A 24,336-nucleotide genomic window follows, 5' to 3' on the forward strand; every position below is an offset into this window, starting at 1 on the left:
CATTGAAGAGTGGAGTCTCATCGAACAAAAAAAGGAAGAGCGAGAAAGAGAGGAAAAGTGGCGTCAGCGCGAACGTGAGAGGGAAGCAAAACTACTGAAGCTAAGGACTGAGCTCAGTAAGTTAGAAATGGAGTTGAGCAAGAGGTCGGGCGGTTGTCCCCAGCAGGTGGTACCTCTTCTCAACAAGGAGGCAGGCGAGAGGTGTGAGACTATTCCGCAGAAAAGCCTCCGTGTGGAGAAAGAACAAGAAAGGCGAAAGCTTCGCGAGGAAAACGAAAGGTGTGACGCGCTTACTGTTAACCCTGAGACAGAAAGCGCGCTGGCAGATAAGACTGAAGTCCCGCGCCAGAAAGAATGCAGTGAGTTTCGGTGTAAACGCAATGAAAGAGCCAGAGAAGGGACACCGCTGGTGCAGCTGGCGAGCACTAGCATTCAGGAAGTCGAGGCGGTATCAAGCGGCACAAAGAGTGAAAGGGAATCGCCTGACGGTAGCAGTGAAGCGCCAGGCAAGAGCGCAACGTTCGCTGAAAAGTGCCGTACAGACGAGATTGTTTCTGTTGCCCGGAATGAGGAGGATGCTGCTCCGATAGTAAAACAGCAGGAAAATGAGCTTTGCAGCTCAGACGAAACCACCGGAGTAGACGATTCGTCAGTTAATCCGTCGCCTAGCACTCAGATTAAAGCACGAGTAGCGTCGCTACCCAAGAAACATCGCGAACGCGACAAGCAATTGAGAAAGGCTAGGGCAGAGATTAATGCTGATGCGAGGGCCGGCAAATTAACGCGGGACAGCACCGCGAGAACTGTTGAGGGAGAGGGAAAACCCACAGTGTCATTTTCCCGAAGGCGGATGGGCACGATGAAAGCCCAGGTGACTGCCCTTGCGGGCCGAAAGAGCGACAGACGGCGTGGTCGTTGGACACGAGACGCATGCTTTGCGTTACGAAGAATAGAGTTCCACAGCCACACAAAGGGTCGCCGCAGAGAGCGCGTGAGTCGGAGGGAGTCGCGGCAGACAGGGACAGAGAAATGGAGGAGGCACCCTTTCCGCAGTAGGTCGAGCGGAGGCGGAACCAATCAACTTCACAGTTTTCTTGAAGCACCTGCTTGTAGACCGGCCATCCGACCACGACCGCGCAGGGCGCGGCTGAAGAATGTCCAAGTCGGGGAATAAGTGTTTGCCTTTTTTTTTGTGCATTGGCTCACTGAAAAGAAAAAAAAAACCAGACAGGGGTGAAGGCAAAGTTTCCAGTTTTTAGTGGTAATGCTGAGTGGTGTTAGTGGACTACAGGATTTTCACTCAGTTATGCAGCTTTTGGAGCTGTTTACTTTTGTTTAAGTACATGCCGGAAGGGACGCGGACTTCTTAGCTGTTCTTTTTAAGCAGTCCGGAATGCTCTCCATGAACCAAAATTGATACTAATAGTTTTTTTCGTGCGTTTTTGAAAATGAGGGTGTACAGTAGCAGGTTCGGTTTTTCTCAGCTTGCGTGGGTCCTGGGAGTTCTCAGTGTGGGCTATTCACAACGGCTATACTAACCGGATTATAGCACCCTCTTTTGGAACTGGCTTGCTCGGAGGGAAGTTGAGTGCTTGCTTGCGCATGTGGTTGAAGTTTCAGAGACGCCTCAAAGAATTTGGAAGGCGTAATAGAAGACCACGTTGCGAGCGGCAGAGGGCTTCTGGCATACTACTGGCATGCTTCTGCAAGTCGTCTCTTCATGCAGCAGCGATGACTGCTACTCGCCGAGACTCGTCTGGCGGGGGAGGTAGCTGTTACGATTCATCTTGAGACCCGAGATGAAGCGTGGCGGCAATTTTGACGGGTCGTTTGACTTCAACTTGACCCACGATGACCTCACAGAAAAGGGTGACTTTCTGGGAAGTGGCCAATGAGGTTCTTCCCACACTCGGCTCGGCGAAAACGACCTCCCCTTCGAGAAGCAACCGACGACAGGAGAAGAAAAGGTGTCCCTCGTCTTGAAAAAAAAAACCCGGAACGAATCCGAGGAAGCCTGCGCAGCTGCGGCTGTGACGTCAACACGACACAATGCTATAGGAATGCGGACTCGCCAGTTCCCACGTGCGGGCTCTAAGCAGGTGTCTTAGTTGGCAGTGACGTGCTGGTGCCGATCTTTTGTGTCGCGATGGAATGTCGCCTGGTGCAGGGGCGGAGTCTTGGGCTATATAACCTGCGACCAAAGTGGGCACGAACGCTCTGGACCTTCGGTAATAGGTTCATCCAGTGGCTCTGAGCCTTGAGTATCAGGCTCATCCAGACGCTCGACGCTATGAACTCTTAAATTTTGATTCCTTGCTCTTCTTTTTGTAAATTTTTGTAAATAAGTGTCTCAGTTTCTTGTCATTAAATCTGCTTGTTTTTGTAATCTCCAACCATTCTGAAGTTCAGACAGTTCCTTCATCCCGGACGAGCCCCCTTGGTGACGCAACAACTGGCCACGCTACCTCGAGCCGTAACAACTGGTGGCAGCGGTGGGATCTGCTACCTTGCGTCGCAACAGTACGTCATAACAGAATACGCGCAAGTGTGCAAGATAATCTAAACAGAAGCATCGCGCGTGTGCACCCGGTTATTTAAGTACCTAAATTCTAATTCTGACAAGGCCACTGAAGGATCACTCACGCACCGTTTGCCGGTTTTTCGGATAAAGAACGCTTCCAGCAGCTCCCGGGTCACCTTATCTTGGTGGAAAAAAACACGTCAGTTTTCGGGAAAAGGGGTGTGCATTTGCAAACACGGCAGTGTGCGGGAAGGTTGTCTCGCGAGTCACTGCCGAGTAGATTGCGGTGCTCAAAGAGGCTTAGATTTACACAGCGCCCCGTTTGCCCGATGTACACCTTACCGCAAGACAGTGGCAACCGATATACAACACCCTTTTTGCAAGGAATGAAAGGCGCCACATGTTTTGTTGTACAGGCCATGCGATTCTTGTGGACACCAGCCACCAGTTTTTTGTCCACTTGTGGGCAAATTGCATCGACGGTCATCGGATGGAACGTCATCGACGGTCATCGACGGAAATCGACAGTCATCGGATGGAACGGTTCATTTTTTGTACAGAAGGCAGGCGTGTGCATTGGGTCGAGGGTTGCACCTGTGCTTAGCAACATTTTTCTGAGCGACATGGATAGGAAGGTAGCTGCGGCCTCGGCGGGATTGTTCTTGAGGGCTTTCAGATACGTGGATGATTTTTTAGTCATCGTGGAAGGGTCTGACCCTGCAGCGAAAATGGCTGACGTTCTGAGGGTGTTCAGACAGTTCGGGCGTGGTCTAAATTTTACTACGGAGGTTTCTGTTGGCAACGAGCTACGCTTTCTTGACTTGTCTTTGAGAGCTACTCCGGGACCCCTTTGCTGGATGTATCGCCCGCGCACCGTCAAGGCACTCCTCGGTTATGAGTCAGGGCACTCAAAACTAATCAAGGACGGTATCGCGGTTTCGTGCCTTAAAGCCGCCACATCTAGGTCGTGCCACCACCGTGTTGCGGAAAGTGTGTCAGAGCAAGTGGTACGATTGAAAAGCAGCGGTTTCCCCGACCACGTCATCTCCAGGGCAGGAGAAAAAGTTCTGAGGTGGGTTAAGAAAGGAGCCAACGGAAGAGGCCGTGTTGACAGTGAGCGCCGTAGGCCAGCCGTCATTCCGTACGCTCACAGGCTTTCCCATGGGTTAAAGAGCGTGGCAAAGAGGTACGATGTTAGGGTGGTGTTCTCGGCTCCTAAGAAGCTCGCTGCAATTTGCCCACAAGTGGACAAAAAACTGGTGGCTGGTGTCCACAAGAATCGCAAGGCCTGTACAACAAAACATGTGGCGCCTTTCATTCCTTGCAAAAAGGGTGTTTTATATCGGTTGCCACTGTCTTGCGGTAAGGTGTACATCGGGCAAACGGGGCGCTGTGTAAATGTAAGGCTCTTTGAGCACCGCAATCTACTCGGCAGTGACTCGCGAGACAACCTTCGCGCACACTGCCGGGTTTGCAAATGCACACCCCTTTTCCCGAAAACTGACGTGCTTTTTTTCCACCAAGATAAGGTGACCCGGGAGCTGATGGAAACGTTCTTTATCCGAAAAACCGGCAAACGGTGCGTGAGTGATCCTTCAGCGGCCTTGTCAGAATTAGAATTTAGGTACTTAAATAACCGGGTGCACACGCGCGATGCTTCTGTTTAGATTATCTTGCACACTTGCACGTATTCTGTTATGACGTACGCAGTCGTGGGTGGTTTTTGTATATATTGTGTTCTGTTCTTTCTAATAAACCTTAGTTGCGAGTCAGCGCTTGTAGTGTCTCCCCTCTTTTCTGTGTTTTCTGTCTAAGTTTGCGCTGTTTTTTCTACCAAGAATTCACACCAACTAGCCCAAATGTCTGCTTTGAAACGTAAGCGAAGCGACTGTAGCGACGGCCGCAATAGCCGATAGATGCCTTCAACGTGCGGCCGGCGGTAGCTTTCTTTTCGGCTGCTGTTGGGCCGCTATGGTGGAGCCAGAAATCACGGAGTCTGCGTTACGTCATGGCACGTGATGTTTCTCGTCACTTAGTCCTGTGTCGTCATAGGAGAATCCCAAGTTTGAATCAGAGCGGCGGGAAAAACTTTTCCAACTTCGAATCCAAATTTCTTGGAAATAAATGCATCTTTCGCTGCCGGCCAAGTGGCAACAAAGCCATGAAATGCCGAACTATCGGATTTTGCTATAAAAAAATATCAATAGTGCTCTCCTCACTGTCCCTTTAACAGAAAATACCCGATTACCACCCCTCCCCCCCTCTTCCCGCATTGCTGTTCAGACATTTGCTTGTCAGTTTTCTAGTTCGCTTTCTCCAATTTGTGTCTACATTCTTGATGTACAAGTAACTGAAAACTTTCTTAGCCCCCTGTTTTTCCCTCAACTCAATCTCTGCTCAAATTTTATCTGTAGACCACCTTCTCTGCTCTCAAATAATGCCTATCCTATGTCGCCTTGTACCCCCTGATTTGGTGTATTGCCAAAGCAAGCCTACCTACCCCCGCTGCTAATAATATTTAGTGGTATCCCTAATTAGTGCCATCACTGATTAATTTGCGAAGCCCTCTATCGGATGCGTCACGAACCACAGCCGAAGCTTTCTACGTGTTATCTCTTATAGAGTCAGCTCACCTGTTCCACACCAGTTGACAGCTTACGACTGCAACCCTGTTTAAGAGCTATGGCTCTAACTGAATTATTTTCGCGGTTCCACAAAGCGGAGGCACCAGTAGACGGACGACTACTGTGACAGCGTGGGTAGTGTGCACGACCCCGGTCTCGATGGTGGCCCATCGACTGCGGGCAGATCTTCTTCCGGCCGGCAGCTGTGGTGCGTCTTCGAGCCCGGTCGCGGAGGCTACTCGCTTCGTGACTTACCGGTGTCGCTGTGCACCGTGGTGCTCTACTGCTGCGTCCAGCTGATGGCGCGCGGGGTTCTCTACCGGCGAGCCGAGGACGAAGGCCCCGACGGTGTGGACGCCTTCGCGTCCCTGCGACGCCGCGATCTCAACCTGCCGCTGTACGCGCTCTTGGGCGACGGCGTCCAGACAACGGCGGTCTTCTGCAACCAGGTGGGTAGGTCTTCGTGTTGCGTCGCGTTTATTGAAGCTATGGCTGTCACTCCCTGTGGTGCAGGGCGAGGCTGTCATATGTTTGTTACTTTTCGTCGAAGGAGGATATATATGTGACCAGCTTTATTTGAAACCAGTACTGTAAGGTCTCGTGGAAACGAGCACTTGCACCGCTGGGGCCCGTTGGAAGTCTTGTAGGTCCGTGTGAAAGCAGCACCCCAAAAGGAACGGACCGAGTTTGGGAAATTCGGAGAGGTGTTGGCAGTGTTACGTGTACAGACCAGATCGCACTCGTCCACAGTACAGTTAATTACTGTCCAGAGCACTCGAGTGGTGATGAGAAAATGAAGCAAAAATTCTAAAACAGGTATATTGACTTTCACTGATAGCACTTGCTTCGAACGTTGCCGAATAGGCATACGAACCGCACAGGCACAAGCGCCTTGGCCAACAGCAGAGCAGCACGTAAACTTGCTTAACTTCATTTGCTCCGCAGCACGACGCTCGAGCATTCTAGACGAGTGCGATCGGGTCTGTATACAGAATATGTCCCGAATCGATCTACCCTCTCTCTGGACTGCTAGCTAGGGTAGTGACCCGCTTCACACCGTCAGAGTCGCGGAGCATTATAGTCTGTGTGGTCTCAGGATAATGTGGACACACCGCTGCAAGTTGGTCCAGTTATTTTCCTCAATAAAGGTTGATATGTGTGGGGTGAATACGAGCTGCTACCTGACGCCATAGACGTTTAGACTGAATAGGGACGTCGCCAGGATGTTTGTGGTATACAGGGTACACGACGAAGGACAACAGTGCACGCCATCGCACGATATATACCCTAAACATGTAAACGCACCATGGGTTATGTACTAACAAGCGAGGCGGCGAGTGACTTTCACCGGTTTTACTGCCAACAGAAATCGGGTCTGTACCGATAGCGCTCGCCTCGCCCCCGGGTTTTGCGTCGGAAAGAGCTGGAGCCGTTATGTAAGGCGGACTTCGCTCTCTCTCGACGCCGAACGCTATTTATGTGCGCGTTCCATTACAGTGATGCATTACGAAATGCAATGCAGCGCGGTCTCGACGCTTTCTGCTGCATCCGTGCGAACGATCTCACGCAGGTGCGCTGCTCCACCCCGAACTAAGCTCTCTGGCCGGCACGTGGTTGCACTCGAAGCAGCTGGACGGGCTGCTCTTCTTCTACCGGTCGCACCGCACATCCACGGACGACGAGTTCTTCGCTTACATGGGGCGTATGCGGGAAGAAGACCTGAGCCGGATGGGCCTGTTCGTGTCGGCCGTGGTCTCCTTTTACAAGGAGCAGCCCTACGGCCCGCTGTCCCCCAGCAGGTCTGTCCATCACCCCTTTCTTTTTCTATTCTGCCATAGGTTCCGTAGCGCAGCGATAAGCGAGGCTAAAAGCTGGGCCCCAAATTGGTGGAGCAGCCGGGACACCACAGGGCTCCTGTATCTGCGAGGCTTTTGATAGCATGAATGTTCTTGATACTGAGACACCCGTGTAGTTAACGCTGTAGTGCTACAGAGCTTATAGTCGGGCACGGGCACAGGACAGGCGCCACACGTGTCCTGCTAGACATAGATACCTTGTCTCTTACGAGTGTTTCTGCTATTAACGACCAGACTATACTAATAAGTTAACAAAACTTCTGTTTGGGCTAGATGCTGCATAGCTTATTTTGAAACGAATTCAAGCGCACAACAACACGCACACAAGAGAGGAAAGACACAGGACAGGCGCTATCCTATTTAGCGCCTGTCCTGTGTCTTTCCTCTCTTGTGTGCGTGTTGTTGTGCGCTTGAATTCGTTTCAAAATATACTAATAAGACACGACGTGACTTTTACTAGTGTACATACTATAAGATCACGCACTGATACACCCGCACTCGTCAAGAACAATAAAGGGTCCTCGGCGCAAATTGCCTGCTGAGTCACCTGCGCAGGCCCTCAAAAGGGCACCTCCATTGCAATTACCTTTTATCTCTCACTCACTGCAAACTTTTGATAGAAGAGCGTTCATGCTAGCAGCCTGCAACGGAAGATTATAACACTGAAATGAAAAGGTACGCGAACAAGCGCCATTTGAATGGACACTTTCTTCAGTTAGGTGTAGGTTTCCTCTAGCCTCACTAGCCAAGCTATCGCCACGCTCCCGGGCCCTGTGATGGTGGCGGTGTCATTGGTAATGACGATTAGTATCACGGAAGGATCAGAGTTGAAAGGTAAACGGTGGGAGGCAGTCGTTGGTAAATGGGATGGAAATGATTAGTACAGTCGCTCAGGCTGAACACCGGAACCACGCCGCGAGGACGTTGATTAAGAGAGAGGAGTGGAGGACGTGGTTAAGCCATTCAAGTCCTGCTCCACGAAGAGTAAGGTATAAGGTTCGTTCACAGTGATTTCCGCGTGGCCGCGGGGGGGGAGCAGCGTGTTCTCGCTGGTGCAGGACATCGTGGTTCTACGCACGCACGACTTGACGCCTACTCCGGAGGGAGCGGCCGCCTGTCCGTTCGCGCTGGCTGGCGCGACGCGGGCACCGAGCATGTCGCGGCTGCTGGCCGACCTCCGGGAGACGGTGCCCGGCTTCGAGTAAAGCCCCTCGATAATTTGAAAGTAGCATCTTTCTGTGAACTATGCCGCCGCGCCGCGCACCCTCGCCGATCCTCCTCTCTCACCTCTCCCATCGGCGCTTTTCTCAACGGTGATTGGCTCCGCGGGCAGTCTCCGGGAAAAGCGCGCGGAAAGTTCGCTCTTTTTGTGTTTTCATTTTTCGTCGGCGCCATTTTTTGGGCAGCCGCCGCTGCTACGACCGAGCTCCCTGGAATTGCGCGCTTGCACTTCGCGTTATTCGCGCTCTTTTAGTGCAGCACTATGCCGATTTGCTGCGCATTTCAGTGCACAAGCCGGCGTGAAAAAGCCTTTGTTTAGCAAAACGTTCAGTTGGGCGAGTTGGTAGATATTCATGATGTAAACAGCGCGAACTACAAGGGGACTTGTCCTTCTTTTTCTTGTCCCTTGTAGTTCGCGCTGTTTACATCATGAAGCCTTTGTTCTTTTCGCGATTACGAGTGGCAAGAAAGACAGCATTAGAAGAAAAAAGCGGCTGCACAACATCGGTCGCAAGAACTTTACCCCGACGAAGACTGCCCACCTCTGCGAGCAACTGTGCATTTCTTCCAAGCGACTGTGTATACTGAAACTGCATGCATGCGCATCACAAAGCCAATAACCTCACTGAATTCACTGATCATTTTGCGTCGTTATGCGTGTTATTGTTGCCACTTCATGGTTCCGCTCAACGTGCTATAATAGCGGCGGCTGATGAATACAATGTGTGTGCATGTGTTAGCAAGTGTGGAAGCAAAAGTGTTGTAATAAGGGAGTAATTACTCATTGACATCCACCCAAGCGCAGCCATACGGCTACAAAGGGGGATGGGGGATTCCCCTAAACATTTGACCAACACTGTTCCCACTTCGAGTTAATGATCAGTTCGCTCTCGCCCTACCATGAGCTTGCCGTCCCGGTTAGCTCAATGACACATAAATGCGATCATTGAGCTAACTGGGACGGCAAGCTCATGGTAGGGCGAGAGCGAACTGATCAATAACTCGAAGTGGGAACAGTGTTGGTCAAATGTTTAGGGGAATCCCCCATCCCCCTTTGTAGCCGTATGGCTGCAAAGTTATTTCAAAATGCAGTAGCTACAATGTAGTACCGGTATCATTTTCGGATCATTGTTTAGTGCAGTGTGGGATAGGGACAAAGAAACGAGGAAATCAGTTTTCTTGGGAGATGTGGAAATTAAATAATAAGCTCATTACAGACGACATCTTTAGCAGGAAAGTAAACGAAGAAATCAGTAAATTAAAGCCGAGCGGGGAACTGAAAGTATGGCAGCAGTGGGAACTTTGCAAACAACAAATAAAAATAGCAGCAATCGAAAGGTCAAGCTGCATACGACAAGAGGAGAAGCGTGAGGAGGACAATTTAAGATCCTTACTAGCTAGACTTCTCGAAAGAGAAAGCGAAGAGCCTGGCAAATGGATGGATGACATTAGGAAAATAAAAAATAAGATTGAACTCTTTGAAGAAGAACGCTATCGTGGCGCACTGGTGCGGGCTAGGGCGCAAGATATAGCTGATGGGGAGACACCTTCAAAACGAGCGCTAGGAATGGAAAAAACGCATGCTCAACGAAACCACATTGAACAGATTGAATGGGGCGGGGCGTTATCTGGAGAAAGCGGGCATATCCAGCAGGCATTTCTTGAATATTATCAGGCGCTGTTTGCAAAGCAAGAAGTGGATGTGAGCGCATTCAAGGAAAAGTTTCTTGGCGCTTTGCCGCGATTAGATGACGAACAGAAAGAAAGGCTGGAGCTGTCGATAACTGCGTCGGAGGTCGAGCAAGCGATAGAAAATTTGAACCTGGGAAAATCTCCTGGACCTGATGGGTTAAGCGCCGCTTTTTACAAAGCGTATAAACACGAAATAGTGCCAGTACTGACAGCAGTTTTTAACGAAGCCTACAAAGAAAATGAATTGCCCCCGTCTTATGGTACATCCCATACAGTGCTAATCCCTAAATCCGATGACGCAGAAAAGTTAAAGCAGGTCACAGCATATCGTCCTATCGCCCTCACAAACGTGGATTATAAAGTTTTCATGAAGATTTTAGCCCGTAGACTACAGTCAGTAATTCAGGATATAGTCGGTCCCCACCAGACGTGTGGGATCAAGGGACGCTCTATTGTTTCCAATATTCATAAAGCGAGGTGTGTGCTGGAATGTTATGATTACACAAATAGCTGTGTAGCCATCCTTCAGCTAGATCTTGAGAAGGCATTCGATTGTGTTTCGCACGATATCCTGTTTTGCATACTCTACCATGTGAATTTAGGGTCCATTATTTGTGAGGGAGTGGCCTTGGCGTACCGGAGCTGCACGACAAGATTAATTGTAAATAAGAGTTTGGGGGCCCCCATTAGCCTGCAGCGTTCGGTGCGCCAGGGTTGTCCCCTCAGCCCTCCTATTCTGCATTTACATTGAAGCGTTGTGTTTGAATATCATGGAAAGTGAAAAAATTCGAGGATTCCAGCTACAGGCAGCAGAAGTTAAGCTGCTGGCTTATGCGGATGATGTCGCGGTGTTCACAGTGAACCGGGAAGGTATAACCGAGGCCGTGGCATGCGTAAAAGAATTCACCAAGATCACCGGTAGTAAAGTGAATTGGTCAAAGTCCCTGGGGCTTTGGCACGGAGAATGGCCAACGAAGCCCGGCAATTTTGCAAACGTGTCCTGGGTGACGACCCCAGTAAAGTACTTAGGCGTCCCACTGGACGGTTATCGCGATAGCGATTCGTACTGGAAAGCACAGACGCAAGCCACGCGTGAAAAGGTGGAAAGGTGGAAAGGGCGACACCTTTCAATTTTCGCAAGGGCCACAGTGTGCAATCTGTTTTTTATGTCTAGGCTGTGGTACGTGATGCAAGTGTTGCATTGTGCAAGGATGAACGTACAGAGACTGCACCGGATCTTTGCCGTTTTTGTGTGGGCTGCGGACTGGGAACGCTGCAGCCGGACCAATTTGTTTAGGCGGGTGAAGGATGGCGGCCTGAGTCTGGGACACTTATTTCTGCGGCAGATTGTAAGCAGATTTTGTTTTGTGCGCGATGTAAGCGATCCTTTTTTGCGCACTGTGTGCCAATTAAGGCTCGGAAATGCACTGCCGGACTTTGTTGTCACAACCGAAAGTTTCTCGGGACGTATTTTTGGTTACTTTAGAGAGGTTGTCGCGAGTGTTCGATTCCTGTCTGTTCGATTTTCGTATGAATATTTATCTTCTGTTAGCAGGAAGAAGTTGTATAAAGATTTGTGCGATGTAGTTCTTCCACAACCTATGTACAGGGCCTTATACAATGGAGGCCAGGGACGCGACGTACTTAAGCGTGTGAAGGCGATGCAGGTGCCGCCAAGTGCAAAAACTTTTTTCTTTAAATTACATACCGGAACACTACCAGTAAAGGAATTCTTGGAAAGGAAGCAGTTATTTCTACCTTGGGGATCACATTGTTGAATTTGTAAAAAACCAGAAACAATAGACCACGTTTTTTTGCACTCTTGGGAGGGGGTATACTTTTGGGACATCTTGCAACGGACTTTAAAAAAGGAATTTCCGCTCGACGCTCATGGTATTCGGTACTTGCCTGTAGAGAGTGAGGATGGGACACCATTCGACCTCATTATGCTAATGGGCCTCCATTGTATTTGGCGCTCCAGAATGGCAGGATATCATTGCGATCCTGATGCACGGCCAGCACGGATCTATTTTCGGGAGTGCATGCATAAGTATATTGAAGTTCAGAAACTTGCTCCTGAAGCTCCCGAGTGGCTCGAAAGAGTCGAGCCTTTGGTGACGCTTAAGGAGTTTTAATATGATGATGCCACGCACCCCCGGGCGGATAGTGTTGTTAATTATTGCTCATTGTGCTCTGTAAGTGTATTTGTGTACTGTGGTTCTTGCCGAAGTCAGGCAATAAATAAAAAAAAAAAGTCCCGGTTAGCTCAATTGGTGGAGCGACTACTCCGGTGTAGCGGTGGTCACGGGTTCGAACCCCGGACCAGGACGAATTTTTCTTTAACTGCGAAGTTTCTGAGAAAGCTGTATAGCTTTCCTTTGTAGCCGTATGGCTGCGCTTGGGTGGATGTCAATAAGTAATTACTCCCTTATTACAAATCTACTCCACCTTGGGGGATTCCCCTAAACATTTGACCAAAAGTGTTGGTATGCGTGGAGCGGTATCCGCGGTGCGGTAAATTTTTCGAACCTCTGGTAATGGTGCACATCGCAGTAATGCGGCGCATGTCCCGAGTGAGATTTAACCTAGATTTTTTTTTATGAATGCAACTTGTCTAACGATCTACGCTTATTTGTTGTTTTGCTGAACCGTTACGCTTCTACCAGGTGAGATTATCAATGCCACATTCTCGGAAAAGACCTTATATTGCATTCACATAAATAATTCATTTTTTAATCACTTCAGTGCTTTCCATTGTTACCTGAATGTACTCAAGTATTGTAAATATCCAATGCATGCCATTTTTGTATTTTCATTGCTACAGTTTGTGACCATTTGCTTTAGTTGAGCATGGTCGCGGAGCCTTTTGTTGAATACATCATCCGCTCTAAAACTATAGGCCTACATCTAAGCTGTTTCATTTCCCTAGGTATGTTTTTGTTTTCTGTGTTTTGTTTTGAGGATTGCACCCAACGGGTGACAGATGTCCACAGCTGGCTTATAACGTGGTTTGTATGTATATTTCGGCGTAAAACTACACGACTCATCTGTAATAAACATTGCATCTGAAAAACTGTGTGTCATATTGTGACTGTATTTATACTCAAGACTTATATTAGTCAGGCACTTGCTTCAGGATAGCCTTGGCTGTGGCTGACCAAATTGCTAAGACCCTATAACTTTCTCTTGGGTTTTGTCACGGTCGTTGCTATCAGTTTTTAAGCATGAAATGCTTTTAGCCCCCGTTGTCGGCAGTGTGGTGACGTCACGCCGAGACCGAGAGCCATCATCCGGGCACTGAAATCCACTCATCCGGGCACTGAAATCGAGTCATCCGGGCACTGAAATCGAGTCATCCGGGCACTGAAATCGAGTCATCCGGGCACTGAATTCCAGTCATCCGGGCTCTGAAACGAGAACATCCGGGCACCGTACGAGACTTAGCGAGATTTGTTGTTGTTGTTGTGACTGAAAGAAGGATGAAGAGGAAATTGCACGGGCCTGCTACTGGCTCGAGCCAAGCCACCACCGCTGCCACGTGCAGATAGAGGAGAGGTAAAAGATCAGAGAAAAAGAAGTAAAGGAAAGAAAAGACGCGCGTCGCAGCAACAACTGCGTCCGCCGGAGCGGTCGCTGCTCGAAAAGAAGCGGCCGAAGCCGCGCTCGCCGAAGCGAGAACAGATACTCTCTTAACGAGACTCCGTAAGCCCTCCTACGCGACCGGCATGCAAGCGCTGGTTGGTCTCCAAACGAGACAAAAAATAACTGCTGCCAGTGGCCTTCTCAATGTTTATCAAGATATCAGTGGAGCTGTGGGTTTGATAACGCACGGAATTATAATTTCCGATTTCTAATAACGCGTGCAAAAACCACATAAATTGCATGTTGCACTTCGTTGTCGTACGTGATCCGGGGGAGAAGCGCTGCGTTCAAAGGGCAAGGCACCGTGCCGAACGGGTGGTGGCGTTCCTCCCTTCCTTTACGGTGCGGTTCGGGTGTCCACCGAGATGGCAGAGAATTACTGCGCCATTTCCTTTCCTCAAAAAACCTTGCGTTCAAATGACAAGGCATCGCGCTGAACGGGTGGTGGCGTTCCTCCCTTCCTGTACGGTGCGGTTGGGAGTCCACCGAGATGACATTAGGCCCGTAAACATTTCATGCTTACTCTACTCTCGTTTACGGGAGAGGCAGAGATTTTTTTTCTTTCCTAACGTAACATCTCTTTAAGCGGATTTAAAAAGGAATAGAATGTGGGCGGAAAATGCCCAAGTGTGCCAAACTTTGGGGGTGGTCTACCTAAATTTGGAAGCCAGCATTAAGTTTCCTATAGTCAAATAAGGTTGGACCCCAAAATTGGTCAAATATGGACGACGTCAAATTTATGGGTTCCAGAGAGAAAAATCTTGGGGATAGCCCACCTAATTTTGGAGCTCACCATTGAATTCGTCATATTAAAATTCGGCTTGACACCAATTTTTATGAAATTCGGACGAGGTCAAATTTTGGTGGTTGAGAGGGCCAAATTTTGGGGTGCGGACACTTTCCTCGGATGACGGAAAATTGGTGCGCGGATCTTTGGCTCTCGGCTTCGGCTCGACATCACCTCAAGATCGCCGACAGCGGGAGCTGAAGTCGTTTCATGCTTAATAGAAAAAAGTTCATATTCGTTTTCAAGCCGCCGAGAAAATTCTCGGCTACAAAAACGATTAAGCCGTTGCATGTGCACTACGCGGTGCCAAACTCAGACTGAACCTTAATGAAAAATTTTAGGACGGCCATCGAAGCAAATGCCCCAGCTTGTTCCCAGCAACCATCTTACTTCTGAAACTCCACTCGTGAACAACTTCCTACACTGTACTTCCGCGATAATTAGTTCGAAGTGAATCTACCTTTAACTAAACATTGGTATGCTCAAAATATTCAGGAATGTTCATATATATTGTAAATATTATGCTTCATATACTATGCCATGTTCAGACAGACGGTATTGAAAAGTCAAAAAGAATGTGAGATGTATGCAGCAATGGTTAGGTTTTGTTCGTGTCGCAAGCGCTCGTAATTGGCACTTTCATTGCGCGTACGAGACGCTAATTTATGTGGCTCGTGGTAGTCACGCGTGTCGCATGTCTTTCTCGTGTTTTTATTCAATAACAGCGTGGAAAAAGTGCGAACTTAGCATGTGTCAGCCAACTGCCCGGACGGCGAGCGGTGGCCAAAAAAGCGCGCCGTGTGCAGCGCGCGCAGGCGGCGGGCGAGGATATTCGAGGAGGAAAACGCCGGAGTGGAGGAGAGTGTCGCTATTTTCAAATTATCGAGGGGCTTTAGCTTCGAGCGGTCAATGGCGCCCCGGCTGCTCTTCAGCGTCACCGTCGAGGCGGCCAGCTACTTCCTCAACAGCTCGAGCTCTTTTCACGTGGGTCCCCCTCTCTCGCAATGAAGCTATGCTACAGAGGAGAGGCACATGTCAAAGCTGATTTTGACGTGTTCAAAAGCCAGCTTTTGTAATGCGCGCTCCTATGTCTTTACGACCAACTTTCCTGCGAGTAAATTTAAAAAATCGCTTCCCTGGGATTCACTATAACTGGCGCCATCTGTCGGCCGCCGATAACAAAAAGCGCGTAGCTGACTTGATGAGTTTCACTGGTCACTGACCATGCATGGACCAGTGAATCTCATCAAGCCACGATTCCTGACCAGACGGTATGCCGTCGAACCCTCGACTTCAGCGCGTAACTGAATGCGTCCACGCATGATTTCGCTTCGCACCGCAGCCGAATTGTCTGAGGCTGAACCGTACTAACTTAAAAGGTTTTCAGTTCGAATATTTACTACCAATGGATGATATGCGAAATGCGCAGCGCCATCTCTCGGCGCTACGAGAACTAAGTACTCCATGTTGGTTCGGTACAGAAAACGAAACCGCTGCCCAGCGTTGGGTTAAAACGGCTGCGCTTCGTTCGAAAAGTACAATGCCGATGGAGTGTTGCGCTACCCTCTCCACTGTGAAAACAGACTACGATTCGTGCCAGAACTAGGTGCGTTCCAGCTTTTCGCTTTTCTATTTTTTTACTCCGTCCCAGCGTTTTAGTAGCACAAAACGCCATGCGAGGTATCGTGTCAGCACGCGGATCAGTGCGCAGCTTTTGCTTTCTGCGCTGATTTTTGACAAAGCTTTCGAGGTGATTGGCGTTTAAATTAAGATAGGGACCACAGCCTTTGTTGTGAACTTATTTCGCCAATCGCTCGTGCCGTGGCGAAATAAGTTCACTCGAAGAACCATATGCCGATTACTTCTTAGTTTGCTACGTGTTCAGTTAAGTTTTTCCCGTGTTCAATTAGTTTTAGAAGGACGAGCAAACTCTCTGGACCATACGCATATGTTATGCGCGTTAAGGAGTCTTTGTGAAGCAATACACCCTACGTATAAAAACTGAGGTGCGAATGCTTTATTTCTTGAGGCTTTCTATACCTTCGATATCTGCGGCGACGAAAATCTAAAAAAAAGCAGCGAGTAACATAGCTACTTTATTATGAAGGAGGGACGCATTTCAAAGCTAGCAAGTATGTGCAACAGTGTTCTTAAAACGCTTCAGGCCATCAGATTTTATTATCGTTGTGGCAAGATCCAAGAGCTTGCTTCGCAACAAAGCCATTTGTCCAAGTTTGGGAGTAAGCTAATTAAGTTTCGGAAGCAACCGAACATGCTAATTTCGCCCCTGCACACACAGCTTGACCAGCGTATCGAGTCCGTGCATGCACCTACAGCTGTAGCATCTTTCTATAATCAAACCACCGCGGTGACTCAGTGAGTCTGAAAAAAAAAGCTGCGTCGTTGCTTACAATATTTTGAATCATATGTGCATGCCTACTTTCCTCTTGTTAATGTCGACTGACTAACTGCGTCTTAAGCAGGACGCGGTTTCAACGAATTGTGGCGAAAATCAACCGACGCCGGGCTCTGAAACGGTGACGTTGAAAACCGCGGATGTGCATTGCACATTACAGTAAAGGAATCGAATTACGCAGCTGGTCGAGGGTCTTGTGTGATTGTACTGCAATGCACAAAGCTCCTGGCGTCGGCGCGAACGAAAGTTCGCACTGTCACAGAAGTTTGTCAGCACACGTGCGCACTCAGCGCGAAATAACCGCTCGCTACCCTACCAGATGAATTCGCGTCCGCCTGGGAATAAAATAGCCATGATGATGCGTGATGCTTGAACTGGTGCTTTAATGCGAGCATTAAAATGACAGCAGCACACGGTCACGGTTCGACTTTCCAACCCACTTTCGAGTGCCGATTATCGCGATCATCAGCGCCAGACTACAAGCGAAGCTGAGGACGCGGTAGGAGTAAGCTGGCGCTTATTGAAAGAACCTACATTTAGTCAAAGATCAGCTGTGAAAACAACGCAGCAGCTGAAGCTTGTCTGTTAAAATTCCACTCGCAAGAAGAAAGTACGCTTAGCAAACGATGCACCAGCTCGATGAGCTCGACCGGACCAAGATGGAAACCGGAAGTTGTGGGCGCGGTGTTGCTAGATCGCCAAACAATTTCGCATATCGTCTATTAAATAGAGCCCAATGCGGTCTCTAAAAATTTCTCGCTTTGGACTTGGACAACTGAAACCCGGTCTTTCCACTTATTTTTGAAGGGTTAACCCGAAATGTTTACGGCCGTTCCACAAAGTTCAACCTTAGCGAGTGGACTACTACCCCAGGCAGGCTGTGGTTCCGAGTTAAAACCTCGGACCAGGACGGAATTTTCTTCAACCGCGAAGTTTCGAAGAAAGTTACACAGCTTCCCTTCCAGTTATACGACGGTGCTCAAGAGGATGCTGGCGATAACTCTTTACTGATAGGGACCTTTGCCTGGAAAACAAAGAACAGTTCAGCAATCTCACTCCTTAAATATAAATTAGATTTAAGTGTCATGGCAACGGTGCAATGAAGGTATGGTACATTGTATGTGGCGTTTAACGTCCTAATACGGCATGTGCGCAGGAAGGGGACCCCGCGGTCAAAATGGCGACCAACTCGAACTACTGGCAGATGTGCGAGATGACCGCCAAGATGGGCTACAGGCATCACTACTCGCGCCACGGCGATTGCCAGGTGGTGCAGTGGTGCCGGCTTCGGACCGAACTCTTCCCGTATGTTCGACGCCACGCGCCATTTCGCCGGCGTCGTACTCTTCGCAATGCACGCCAACGACGCCAGGGGTCGCTGCGGAGAGCAGCACGGCCTGACCAATCACGTGCGGCGGTCGCTCGACCGGTCTGCTGCGCCACGTGCAACCGCTAGAAAGGGCTAACGACGGCGGTGATTTGCGACACTTCAGACATAACTGAGACTGCCCCTTTTCTTCCCCGACTGCTCATGTGCAAACCAGTGGAACCAGAGGCACCACTGGATGTTCAAACGGGAGCTATGGGTTGCAGAACATCCATGCTAGTACCGGGATAAATTTAATAGAACCAACAAGGAACTTCGAATGCATGAATGTTTCGGACCACATCGTATACACTACCTTTAATGATGTTCATTCTTGAAACAACGCAAATAACACAAGGACGCAGGAACAGACGCAGACACGTTGTTTTTATTGTGAGTATTCAGTTTTATTAATGAGGAGTTTTATTGGCTTGTTTGAAGCAGTCATTACGCTCTTTCACCTTACTTTTTTTTCTTCCTTTGCGCACTGGTAGCAGGAGAGTGTATTATCTGTGGTTATGTGGCCTAGAGGTGGACCTTAGAGCAGGGGCCCTTTCGCATGAGCTGAAAAAACAGTTTTCAGCTCAGTGCAAGGAGTAATGTATTTATTTTTCAATGATATCCAGTGCTGATACCAATTTCGGTGAGTACACGTGCTATGAGTGAAAAACGAGACCACCAAAAAGGCATTTTTCTTCAACTTGCCTAATGGCGTGAAGATTTTGGAAGAAAACTACTACCCCCAAAAAAGGGATTCTCCTGAAGCATTTAGATGAAATGGTTATCAGTAAATGCCGAACAGTTTTTGGATCAAGTGGATGGTTATTTAGAGCCGGTGGTCTAAAAGAGGTGCTTATCATTTTTATGAGCGCTCTAAAAAAACTTGGCACTAGACCCAGCGCAATAAAAGCTCAGTTGGAAGCCCAAAGCTGTCGGAGCTAGTTCTTTATCGCCTTAGCTCCGACAGAGACAAACTTTCTTGAAGCACTCCTTTCCCCTCTTTCTCCTTTTTCCTATCACTCCATTCCAGTACGCTGCGAAATCGGTGCTAAAAAAATAAAAAGAAAGAAAGAATGACGTTCGGCTAAGGTTGCTTGTAAAATTTTGAGTGCATATCCTTGCAAATATGGCCTAAAATTGACTAAAATAGACGGGAACAGCGTCAGCGGCATCCGATTTCAACAATTCTGCCCCGTGGGTTGCACCTGTGTGGGAATAGGGTACAGTGACGTCAGAAGGTAAAATTAAGGGCCAGTATCTAATTCAGACCACAAGGGTTACGTGGGAGGCATACACAAAGGCAAAATTCTTGCGTCAGCCCCCTGGACGCATAAATTTTTAATTGTGTATCGGTAACCCCCCTTTCCCCTGCGCAGGAGAAGTAGCAAATGGCTCCGAATAAAGCACTGTTTTTTCCTCGTCATATTTAGAAGAATATAGTCAGAGGGAATGGCAGTAAACGCAGATCTTAATTGTCATTCGCTGATGATTGCTTTTGTGAATGCACTGAGGCCATATTTAGCCATCAAGCAATGTCAAAAGCAACTGAAGGAAAATAATTTTACGTATTTCGCAATAATTATTAAAGGTCTACTCAAGTACTACCCCCCCCCCCCCCCCCCCCCGTGCTACGCTTGCCTTCTCTTGGAATCCACTCTGTTACCTTTAACCACCAGTGGTTAAAGGTAACTGGACACTCTTCAAACATAAAATAGCTGACGTAACCAATAAATATATCCTGACGTGCAGTTTTAGGAAGCGTAATCAGAAGCCGTGGTTCACCAACACACTAAAAAGACTCGAAAATAAGGAAAAACGCGCATTTCGTACAGCGAAGCGACAAGGAAGCCCAAATGCGTGGGCAAAATACCATGAAGTTGAACACTTGTACTTGGCCGCGATTGTAAAAGCTAAGCGCTCCTTCAACGAAGTCGACCTACCAAAAATGATAGTCGATAACCCCAAAAAATTCTGGAAAGTGATAAACCCAAAAGAAACACGCACTATCACCCTCACTAACAATGCCGGTGTTACAATAACTGATACCGAATGTGCAAACGCATTTAACACTGCTTTTTCGTCCGTTTTTACTGACGATTCCGAATTGCCCTGTTCTACATTACCACTTGTTATCACCACAGCCATGGAACCCATAAATTTCAACAGTAGCGGAATTTCATGCATAATTGATAAAATAAAGAACTCATCCCCTACCGGCATAGATGATATAAACTCAAAAATTTTAAAGAATGCTATACTAGCTTGCTCCAGTATTCTTTGTGCACTTCTTACGCAATCATTGTCAGAAGGAACCATACCTGACGACTGGAAAGTGGGGAAATAAGTACAGAAAGTTGGGCTAGTTGGTGTGGATTCATACTTAGCAGCGCAAAAAACGAGGACCAAAGCGAACGAGGAGACACAACACAAGCGCAGACTATCAACTGAAATTTTATTCACGAAAGGGAAGCTTTTAAAGGCGTTAGAAAATACAAAATTGAAACACAACAACCACTACCGCGCGTGCAAGGAAAGGTATGACATATCATTCCTGCGTGAAAACGAACATAACAACAGGATAACAAGTGCAATCACATCAATCTAACCCCCCGTACTGTCTGCTCATACTCAAGAACCTGCGCAGAAAAGGAACCTCCTTTTCCTGCAGGCTGACCGACGGTGATGCGGCACAAGCGTCTCCTTCTTTTTTAATCAAGTAAGCTTCCATCAGCTCCCGGCAAACCTTATCGCTGCGCCTGATCCTCCTAAAAGATAGTTCCCCCAGGGTTATCCCGGACGTCGTCAAGGTATTCAAGGAAAGGGGCGACGGTCTCAAGTTCACATTTGAATTACCGCAGTCAGGCTCCATCCAGTTCCTAGACCTGAGGATTGGTTGCCATGCGAGTGGGGTGTGCTGGGAGTATCGCCCAAGGACGGAAAAGCCCCTCCTCAATCACAGATCTGGTCAATCGAAGTTGGTAAAGGCCGGCATTGCTAGTTCTTGTCTAAAAGCCTCCTTCTCGAAATCTTGCTGCCACAAGGTTGAAACAAGCTTCCTGGCGCAAATACGCCGGCTTAAGGAAGCAGGTTTTCCTGATCACAATCTGGCTAGAGTCGCGGAAAGGTTCTTGGCCAGGTCCGGTAGGCCCGAGGTCATCGTGAAAGAGGATGCGAGGAAAAAACGATTGGTAGGAATTCCCTATGTCCACGGTATTTCACATCGCCTAAAGAAAGTGGGCGCGAGGTATGGGGTGAACGTTGTTTACACCGCGAAGAATAAGCTTGCTGGTGTGTGCAGTGCTGTGCGAAAAAAGCTTGAGCATGGTGGTGTCCGCGGGAGGGGCAGTTGTACGATAGCCCACAGAAAAAGGATCGGAGATTGTGACTCAGGTGTTGTATATCGCATTCCGCTTTCCTGTGGTAAGAATTACATCGGCCAGACCGGTCGGTGTATCAATGAGCGTTTAGCGGAACACCGGAGATCATTGAAATGTGCTGTGTCTTCTAACCTCTCCTTGCATTGCAGGGGCGGCAAAACCTGCTTTCCCCACCTAGATAGGACAAACATCTTGTTCAGGCACAGCGATAAGGTTTGCCAGGAACTGATGGAAGCTTACTTGATTAAAAAAGAAGGAGACGCGTGTGCCGCATCACCGTCGGTCAGCCTGCAGGAAAAGGAGGTTCCTTTTCTGCGCAGGTTCTTGAGTATGAGCAGACAGTACGGGGGGTTAGCTTGATGTGATTGCACTTGTTATCCTGTTGTTATGTTCGTTTTCACGCAGCAATGATATGTCATACCTTTCCTTGCACGCGCGGTAGTGGTTGTTGTGTTTCAATTTTGTATTTTCTAACGCCTTTAAAAGCTTCCCTTTCGTTAATAAAATTTCAGTTGATAGTCTGCGCTTGTGTTGTGTCTCCTCGTTCGCTTTGGTCCTCGTTTTTTGCGCTGCTAAGTATGAAAGTGGGGAAGGTCGTTCCCGTCCACAAAACAGGTACTCCTGATTCACCTCTTAATTATCGCCCTATTTCATTAACAAGTGTACCCTGCAAATTAATAGAACATGTCATTTACAGCCAAATCATACAATTCCTAGATTCCAATCACTTCTTCCATCCGTCCCAGCATGGATTTCGAAAAGGATTTTCCTGCGAAACTCAACTAGCTATTTTCTTCATGACATTCACGCCAACCTTGACACTAACCTACAAACTGATGCCATATTCCTAGACTTTGCTAAGGCTTTCGACAAAGTACCTCATCAACGCTTGCTTCTCAAACTCTCTCAGCTGAACCTAGATCCAAACATTTAAAGAATTCCTCACGCATCGTTCTCAGTCTGTCTTCATTAATAATCAGCCCTCCACCCGCTTCCAGTAACCTCCGGCTTCCCGCAGGGCTCCGTCCTCGGTCCTCTGTTATTCCTTATTTACATTAACGACCTACCCCAGCATGTATCTTGTCATATCCCTCTGTTTGCTGATGACTGCGTTTTTATCGTTCACTCACTAACCCTTCTGACCAAGAATCCCTACAGGCTGACCTAAACCATGTGAAAAATTGGTGTTTGCAGTGGCTGATGACAATCAACCCTAAGAAATGTAAGTATATGTCTTTTCACCGCCGCCGAAATCCTTTTGTTTTCCAGTACACTATTTCTAACTCCTCTATCGACCTCGTCGAGTCGTACAAATACTTAGGTATCACCATTTCTAATGATTTATCCTGGCGTCTGCATGTGACTAACCTGATATCATCAGCTAATAAAACACTTGGCTTCTTGAAACGTCACCTGCGGGATGCCCCTCAACATGTAAGACTACAAGCATACATTTCACTCTTCAGAACTAAACTGGAATTCGCATCTGCCATCTGGAACCCTCACCAAGCATATCTAACAAACGCCCTCGAAGCTCTGCAGAACAGGGCCACCAGATTCATTCATTCCTCGTATTCATACGACGTTAGCATATCATCTCTAAAATTGCAATCAGGTCTATCTAATCTTTCTGCTCGCCGTCGCACTGCCAGTCTCATCATATTTCACAAGTTTTTTTATTCGCCACTCAGACAAGAACTCTACATCTGCGCACCCCCGCCGCGCAGATCCCATTGCATCAGTCACCCTCTTCAAGTTTTGCGCCCACGTGCCCGTACTACTGTTTTCTCTAATTCATTTTTTTGCCGAGTAGCAGCTGACTGGAACGGCCTTCCCCACGATATCGCTGCCATCACCTGGCCTGGAACATTCATGACTGCATTAAACACCTGTACTTCATAAAAACCCACCCCTTATGTAACACCCCGCAAGGGGTCGTTAAGGAAAATAAAGTGATGTGATGTGATGTGATCTTGCCTTCGCATTACATGCCCTGCCCACGCCTAGGATGCCATTAACCCGTGTTTGTTCCCTCACCCACTCCGCCCGCTTCCGGTCTCTTAACGTTGCACCTATCATTTTTCTTTCCATATCACGCTGCGTTGTCGTTAAGCACAACCCTTGTCGTTAGCCTCCATGTTTCTGCGCCGTGGTTGAGTACTGATATGATTAATGCTATGATTATACTGTGATTAATTAAGTTTGCAATCAAGCATATGCAAGTAAGTATTCAGTCAATGTAAATTAACGAAGTAAAGAAATGCAATCGCTGCAGGTACGACCCCCGGATGGCGACCGGTGAACCTGTGGGATCACCGGGTTCGATCCCGGCCGTGGCGGTCGAATTTCGATGGAGGCGAAATTCTAGAGGCCCGTGTATTGTGCGATGTCAGTGCACGTTAAAGAACCCCAGGTGGTGGAAATTTCCGGAGGCCTTCACTACGGCGTCTCTCATAGCCTGAGTCGCTTTGGGACGTTAAACCCCAGAAACCAACCAAACCAAACCAGAGACGTCCGGAAGATCCACATTGCTGGGTGTACGGCAGCATCTTGAGCGACTGGCTTCCCGTGCGGTGCTTAACAACACTGACTCCTCCCACTATGCGTTACCACTTTGGTCACGCTGGTGTGGTCCATGCGCTGGTTGCGTCAACATGAGAGTCGTGGCGATGGGCCCCTTCGCACCTCTTCGGTGTTCAGTGCGAGCAATGAAATGAGCCCAGTCGACTCCTCCTGTGCGATCACAACGCAGCTCACCGTCACGTCGACTACCGTCGATTCCATGTCGCCTATGTCCTTCATGATACTCCTGCAGGGGACACAGCGCTCGCAGT

At 48.4% G+C, this 24,336-nt stretch overlaps 1 pseudogene; it reads left to right on the forward strand.

Moving 5' to 3' along the window:
- LOC149326083 (uncharacterized) overlaps positions 1-18,225 on the forward strand; it is a 50,546-nt pseudogene extending 32,321 nt beyond the window's left edge.
- Positions 18,226-24,336: the final 6,111 nt, after the last annotated feature.

Source organism: Amblyomma mixtum, chromosome 10, assembly GCF_055824585.1.
Source record: "Amblyomma mixtum isolate Tamu chromosome 10, ASM5582458v1, whole genome shotgun sequence".
Classification (NCBI taxonomy): domain Eukaryota; kingdom Metazoa; phylum Arthropoda; class Arachnida; order Ixodida; family Ixodidae; genus Amblyomma; species Amblyomma mixtum.